The sequence below is a fragment of the Periplaneta americana genome, chromosome 11, assembly GCF_040183065.1.
Source record: "Periplaneta americana isolate PAMFEO1 chromosome 11, P.americana_PAMFEO1_priV1, whole genome shotgun sequence".
Classification (NCBI taxonomy): Eukaryota; Metazoa; Arthropoda; class Insecta; order Blattodea; family Blattidae; genus Periplaneta; species Periplaneta americana.
This window is the reverse complement of record NC_091127.1, coordinates 82,785,267-82,793,659: the sequence shown is the minus strand read 5'-3', so window position 1 is coordinate 82,793,659 and position 8,393 is coordinate 82,785,267. Positions and strand designations below refer to the sequence as shown.

At 32.8% G+C, this 8,393-nt stretch overlaps 1 long non-coding RNA gene across 2 annotated transcripts in view; it reads right to left on the bottom strand.

The window, feature by feature from the left end:
• The window catches only part of LOC138709158 (uncharacterized), a 35,908-nt gene that overhangs the window by 19,933 nt on the left and 7,582 nt on the right, over positions 1-8,393 (bottom strand). Inside the window, exon 3 of one of the 2 annotated variants that reach the window (XR_011334851.1) lies at positions 2,616-3,077. The exons of the other annotated variant lie outside the window; for it this stretch is intronic. This is a non-coding gene — a long non-coding RNA (uncharacterized lncRNA). Of the gene's footprint in view, positions 1-2,615; positions 3,078-8,393 lie in introns of those variants that run through there. 2 annotated transcript variants of the gene reach the window in all.

Genomic DNA, 8,393 nt, shown 5'->3' with positions numbered 1-8,393 from the left:
CATTGTTACTGCACCAATGATAAGAATGACTGTTAATGATCACGACAGAAGAAATGGATGTAGCCCAAGAAAATCTGACAAGTACCCTCTTTGGTTACTACCAATTTTACTTCCATTCATTACATCAGGATGGAACTTACACAGAACCTGTAATGAACTACAGTGGGCAGTATCAACAAACTGACTAAATCATGTGGAGGCAATTCTGAAATATTGCCCTGCTGGAAAAGAGCCCTCTGTCGACTTCAGAAGAGACAGATGGTAAATACAAAATCTTAACAGAGCTCATGACCTAATACGGGAAAGGATGATAGTAATGACGATGACTTCCACTCATAACCCTGAGTAGAAGCATGGATGCCTGATAAAAGAGCACATTCTGAAGACTTTTCTGATTGAAGAAGTATTGTATTGTATTGAAGTACCATTGTAAAACTATGTTTAACCATTATTCATTAAAAATGTTCAGTTTACATGACGAACTGAAACAACGTTGATTGTTAGAAAGTAAATTATTTCCCCTTCATTCCTTATAGCCCTTACAAACGTGTAATCACTCTCTTCTTTGAACAGTGAAAGCTGATTATCAGTGGTCTGTTATGGGTTAGGTACAGCTTACAGCAGTAAAATGTTTGGAAATATTCAACATTTTTTTCCTCCATTACTGTATCTTGAACAATAATGAAAATTGGTATGTGTAAAACACTGTCGTCCTGCTATATGAAAAAATATTTTTACGATTTAAAAAAAATATTTATATATATTTTTTTCAAAATTCAAAATGATGGCAGTTTACTATGCAGTGATAAATAGTTTCCCTCATAACTTTTTCATGTTCTCTCTCTTTTATTTTATTGCTGAAACTCATGTTTACAATATCATGCTCTTTCAACTACATTCCTTAATAAATATTTTTTTTATTTGTGTTAGAAGAAAATACTGATATCTGACCATTTTTTAAACGAATTTATTTTTTATCAGACAAGCTATCAAAGGTAGAGAAGTGATTTTGCATCATATTGTAGATATGACATGCATAAATACACACAAAAAATTTAATCACACAATGTTGGATAGTTTTTGAGCTATGAGGAAAACGCTTCATCACTGCACAGTGAACTGCCACCATTTTTAATTTAAAAAATATATATATATAAATTTTTTTTAAATCATAAAAATATTTTTTTTTCATATAGCCGGACAGTATTTCACACATACTAATTTTCATTATTGTACAAGACACAGTAATGGAGGAAAAAATGTTGAATATTTCCAAAATTTTACTGCTGTAAGCTGTACCTAACCCCTTAACAAGAGAGCCATATATTGTATAGGCTATATTGTCTTCCACATGGAAATATTACAGTGAAAGTTCTTTATCAGTGGTCTGTTAACAAGAGAGTCATATATTGCATATATTGTCTTCCACATGAAAATATTACTCTCTGTCTTCTTATATGACACATCAATGTGATGAAATTAATAAAGATAGTCCAGATGAAGCAGATTCAAGTTTGTTCAATGTATTTTTAATCCTGATGTGTATTTCTCAACTTGTACCCACTCCTATGTCATTGATTGGATGAATTCTGTAAATAACTTGGTAACATAACATGTAAAAGTATAGTTCCAGGTTTCCATTTAAGCATATATCTATTTCCACAGATAAATAAATTTTACTTAAAATTACATATTACAGAAAGGGATATATCAGGAAATGGAAATAACATTTTAAAATACGTTACTTCGGAGTACAGGCACTTGTATAAAGCAATGCTTCGAGAATTTCAACTCAGGCAGAAGCTATTTGTAATGTATGATACCTTTCTGTATGTCACTGCAACTTTTGGCTTGTCTTTGCACTTAGGCTTGCATTGACCAGTTGTGCGCCCTATATATGCAATTATTATCCAAATCAAACAAGTGGCCTGTGTGGCATTCGTGAATACTATGCTGACAGATGAGCCAACTTGCATCAGTCCTGATAGAGCCAGGTCCCATTCTCAGACAAGTACTTGATATGCCCCAAGTCTAGAGCCCTAAACCCTTCCTATATCAGCATCAGAACTTCCAAGACCTCACCCCATCACTGCAGCTTGACAAGTTGTTTAGTGTGTAACTCACAACTATAATCTACATCTAGAAACAAAGGAAGCCATAGAAACACTGGCGTCCTTTGTTTTTTTTATAGTGTTCTAACATTTCTAAATCAGCAATGTGCTATATCTCAACACACAAGTTTATTCAGTTTAAGAATTGAATACGTGAAGTGCAATGTCCTACGCAGTAGCTAGTTAGAACACTATAAGCCACAAAACCATTCAAAAGTGGAGAGTGAACCTGACACAGATTTAGAAGGTATCATTCCATTATTTATCTGACAACATTACTTACATTAACAGTTGCTAACTTAAATAATTTAGAATTGTTACAGTAATCTTAATCTTACATAGTCACAGTTTTATTTTGCTTGTGGACTATTTCAATGATGCAGTACACACCTTGCCACATAGCACTTCAAAGTAGTACCAATATCCTGCATTCCAATCACAGCTATTAATTGTGGATGAATATAATTTGTTTTGTTGACATCAGAATTAATAGTACAGTAAACAGACCTTATCAATGTTCTTTTTTATTTAAACAATGTTGTCAATCTATACATAGGTGCAATCACTGTTTAGACAGATATTTCAATATTTCACAAGTTTATGTACACCTTGTACAAATTGAAAAAACTGGTAGCATGCAAAATCATTTCACAATAGAAACAATGAAGAAAGACGATGAATTCTTCAAAATACAATACACAATATTAAAAACAAGCATCACAAAATGTTGTCTCATGACAACGTCCAGATGCATGACAAGGCCCAGTCCCAACCCACGAATCACTGTCAAAATACATTGAAGCAGATTGCATGGACGGCCTTGATCATCCACTACACATCTTAAACATATTTCTCTGTAATTTTAATATATTTCTTGCAGAGGTGAAAGAGCAGTGAAGGTCCGACATTTAATCTCGAACACCAAGGTCTGTGAAACTGTTCCAAAAGGTACTGCATTCATCCAACCTAAACATGGACAATAGGCATAAATTTGTAAAGAACCGGACAACAATTATATTTTTATATTTAAAAAATAAACAATGAAAGCTGAACGATTTCAAGATTTAATGTTAACTGCATCTTCTATAACAGACCAGCATTTATGTAGTAAGTAGCATACTTAAATGGACGAAGATACTGCCTTCTGTCAGAAAACAAGAGAGATAATGGGAAGGGAGGGAGGAGGGAAAGAAAAGGAAAACTGCAAAGAAAAACCTTTTATTTCATTTTTGTTCTCCCCAAATAATACGAAGTCATTAGCATATCTAAACAAGAATTTCATTTCTCAGATTTGCCCCTTTATTTGGTTTTTATGAATATTTATAAAACTACTTGTATTTTTAATAAAATGTCCTGCACCATAGTGTTGTGGTCTAAGACTGCTTAGACCCATATTATAGAATGAGCACTGGTTCAAGTCATGCTGGAAGAAATTTTGTTATGAAATTTCGGCCAGTATATAGGATTGGTGATGAATTTGGAGAGATATGAGTCATTCCACGTCAAATCGCACAGCAATAAAACACGACCTTCTCGAAAATGGTCGAATTTTTTTTCATGAATTCCAGACATCAAATAAGGAGACCCGTATTGTTTTATTTTCACAATTATTAATTATTTGTGTAGTTATGACTATCTGAAGTTACGCAAATTATGCGCGCACTGTTACATAAACTCACTTGGAACTCTATGTCTACATATAATTGAGATTTGCAGTTTGGCGCATTTGAAAGACTAAATACAACACTTTTTATTACTTTAGGCCTATCACAAATAAATGTAAAATTTGGCCTATTTTTTTAATCATTTCTTTTTCAAAGCAAATTACTGTATTAAATAGCCACGTTAAAAATCTGAAAAAAATATAGCCTTGTTCACTGATGTATTATCTGTAAACTACTGCATTTATAAATATGGGATCGGTATCCATACATTTGTAACAATTTATTTTCCGGAGGCATACACGCGCTCGCGATGCCCAGCTAATGAACTGCTTGCAGCCATAGGCTAGTAGGTTGCCCGGGGTCAGATCTACAAAATCCCCCCATGCATCTGATGTCACCATACTAATCATCAAATGATTAATATCTTAAGGAACAGTAAATATCTTATCTAAAATTATTTTATTATTGTCAGCTCAGCTAAGAGGGGAATCCCTTCTCAATGCTATATGTTTATACTGTAATATAGCCAAGTGTTTGATGATAGCAAGGCTGGGTAAGGCAGTAAACTTTATGACAGTAAACAGATGGCAGGAGACAAAATATAGAAGAGAAAAATAATCAGTTTGGGTTTGAATTTCACGCAGTGATGTGACTTCTATACAACATGAGTGATGGTAAAGATTGCGTAATATATAACAAGTGTTTAAATCCATTTACCTTCCTAATCACGCTTTTAAAAAGAAAAGTACACTAAGACGCGTAAGTCGCGACTTATTGATAAACCTCAATTTAAAGTAGTCTTTGAATGTGCAAATATGTGATTTGTTCCGTAAAAATCAATCAATTTCAGGATAGGTCAGGTGAAATTATATGTGAAGCCAGTAGTTCTTGTGATATTAATAACCATGAATCAAATGAAAGTGCAGACAGGAAAAGTGATTATCCCAGTTCTTCTTCTAGCAGTTCTATGGACACAGTGCTAAAATCACGAATATTGAGGAATTAAACAAGAGTTTGATGTCAATAGAATCCCCTATCAAGAAAAGAAAGTTACAACAAAAACGATACCCCAGTGAAAAGTTTCAAAAAGTAAAAGGCTTCCTAGGATGTAAAGTTTTTCATGTAGAAGATGCATCGTCATCCCTTCAAAAGTCAGCCATATTCTATTTTTGATGGAATGCAAAGAAATGTACAACCTGAAAATTACATAGTTATTGCAGACTTTTCTGAAAATTATTAATTTGTAATACAAGATTCAATACAAGGTGTGCATTGGAACATATGCCAAGCCACAATACAGTACAATTTTAATTTTACTTCCTATTTTATTTTATTTTATATTCTCTTATAGGCCTATTAATATTATATCTGAACTTCACTGCTCATTCGGTCTCAAATTTTGTTAATACTACTGTATCTACTTTTTTATATTGATTTTATTATTTTATTTCTATTTCTCTCGTTTGTAATTATATTCTTTATTCTGTATAAATAAATAAATAAATCCTTTCGTAATATATTTCAAAGGAGATACAGAAATTCGTTAGAAAAATATAGCCGTCTCAGAAACCATGAAACAGGACACCGATCCCTTTCACTTTTTTCAATCTGAACCAATCAATTTCTTAAAGCAAGAATTCAACTATATGAAGAAAGTCATCTACTTTTCCAATGGATGAAGTTCACGATACAAAAAAAAAAAAAAAAAAAAAAAAAAAAAAAAAAAAAAAAAAAAAAAGAGAGAGAGAGAGAGGGAGAGAGAGAGAGAGAGAGAGAGAGAATTTTAAAAATAATTGCTTACATGAACACAAGTATGGAATTAGTACTGAATGACACTTCTTTGCAACGTCGCATGGTAAAGGTCCATGTGATGGCATTGGAGATACTGTTAAAAGACTTGCCACGAGAGTTAGCCTATACAAGATCCTATAACAACACCAAAAAAAAAAACTGTTTGATTGGTCACAATAAATATTTTTAACGTGTCATTTATATTTTGTACATTGAATAAGCACAAAAACCACACTGAAAATTTGCAGGCCAGATACCATAATCTAAAACCAATAACTGGTACATTAAAATTACATTCTTTCATTCTGTTGTCAAAAACTGAAGATTTAGTAAAACAATTTTCTTTCAAGAAAGAAGGTAGGCGAATGAAAATTTAAAGTGTGAAAGAAAAGAAACATTTAAAAAGCATAATGTACAATTATTTGAAGATAAGTAAATTAGCAGTGTTTCCTCGAGTGACTTGATCCGTACTGGGTGTAATGTTCCAACGTTCAGTCAATCATCCAGTGCCGATAAACCTCCCAGCGCGCTTTAACGCTTCCAGTCCACTGCAGCTGCGCCGACCGCTACACATTGTGCCGTAAGTAATTAAATTTCCATTAAACTATTGGAGATCCCATTCTGATTTTTTCTGGAGTTATTAAGAATACTTTAGTGCACCTAGTAGGCATTTTTTTAGATTTTTAATAGGGCTATTTCACATTGATATAAATGTTTTAAACATTGAATTATAAAAAAATATTTGTAATAATTATATTAAAATTAGTTAGTAAATATTTAATAAAAGACAGTACTTTAAGCTTTTAAATGCATTTTTTCAAAAAATTTTTAACATCAATATCGTCAGAAATATGATGCTTTAAATGTTGCATTGTGCGACATTTTTAACGAATTTTAACATGTAATATTTTAAAAACATGTGGACTTAGGAGGAAATAAAAATACACTTGTTGGTTTATTAGACCCATAGAGTTGGTAAAAAAAATATAAACGCAATCAGAAATATGAAGGTCAAAATTTGTATAATTTTGTGCGATTTGATGTGGAATGACTCATATGCTAGGTAGCGAAATCTGGTTTTGAAAACCAGCTATTTAACACTGTACTGCATATTAAAATTACATGAGAGAACATTTTCAAATATACTGCTCATGGCTTCATTGCCAGATGCAAGGCACTAGACAACAACATTTTCAAATATAACCTTAAATACAGCATTCTCTGAACACATTTTGACTAAGCTATTCAATTTACAGCAAACTCTCAACATTTTATCCGTGTGTGGATTATCTGGTTTGTGGGTTATCCATGCACCATTGAAGTTTATTTTTTAATTTTGTCACGAAATTTTGAATTCATGTAAACTGAGCTTGGAATTCGAATGCACAAGTCTTAAAGTGATCTTGATATAAAAGTAATCACCCTGGAACAAGCCACCTCTTCCCCGATTTATTTCCTGACGCAAATCTGATTCTAACATATTTATAACTAAGGCTTATGTGTATATTTCTCAATTGACAATCATTAAGTTTGAAATATTACTTTCAAAGACAGCACTGTATGACTAGTATATAACACACTCCAAAGCTTACTGTCAAAAGTAATAATCGGGTGTGTTAATTTTTATTTTTTAACTAATGGTGGATACTTACTTAAGTCATTCATCCGTATGTGGCCAGTTATGTAGACCAATTTATGGAAAGAATCCTTGCCCAGGGTGCGCCATAGGAGGCTAAATGTTTGTAATATTACATTTTAAAACAGCACTGTATGCCTAGTATATGTATAAAAGGGTTAATTCTGCAGTAAAAAGCAAAACTTGTATTATCCATGTTTTCAGTTACCCGGTGATTAGTCTGAATAATCAAATGTCTACTGTATGTGAAATACCAAATTCTCTCACTGTAGCTCTCAAACAATAAATTAATATTATGTTATCAAAATCTTCCTGAAAATCAGTGTGTGTACTTCTATGGAAATAATTTTTGTTTGTTTTGTAAATGCACATATTACAGCTGTTACAACCAAAGAAGAAGCAACTTCTGACATCTCTAGCGAAGCACGTGGAAGGTACAGGGCTAGAGCACAATGTTGCAGCTAGCAGCATTCACCTTCTCTCTCCCACAGGCAGACAATAGAAGGACATTACTCTTAAGCCTGGAAGGAAGTGTTTAGATTATGAACACTAAGTTAATAATCTAATATGGTAATGCCATGTGGGTAGAAGGGAGTTCAAAAAAAGATGTAATGGAAATGTCAGAAGTCGGTTTCTTGCTTGCAACACCTTTAGGCTACATCGTGCTGGGTATATGGAAATTACTTGTTATACCACATTTTACAAAGAAATTTGCATTATAAAAGGTGAATTCATGACTTTTCATATTTATGATAATGTAGAATCAACAAGAGTCAGAACAAGTCACACTGTCACGCAATTATATCTACACTGATTTCATCTTTCTGATAGACCTACTGTAGCAGAGGTGTCAACATATGAAGTGGGTTGTCTGTAATGCCATCCTGTTCAACTCCTCCTTTTCGAAAACGTCAGATCTGAACCATATTATGTGTATATAATTACACATTATCTGTAAATTATTCTGCGATAAAACATTCTTTGTGGCATGTTTTGAATCTAACAGCTGCTTTTCTGCAAATTTTTTCTTGAAACATACTTTTCCTTGTGATATCATCTTGATTTTCTGGATGAGAAATGATTCCAGTGGTGAAGTGCTTAACATAGGCCTGAATTCTTTCTCAGAACACTGAAAACTCATGCACTAAATCACATGAGGACACATTACAAAACACACTAACAAGTGAAGCA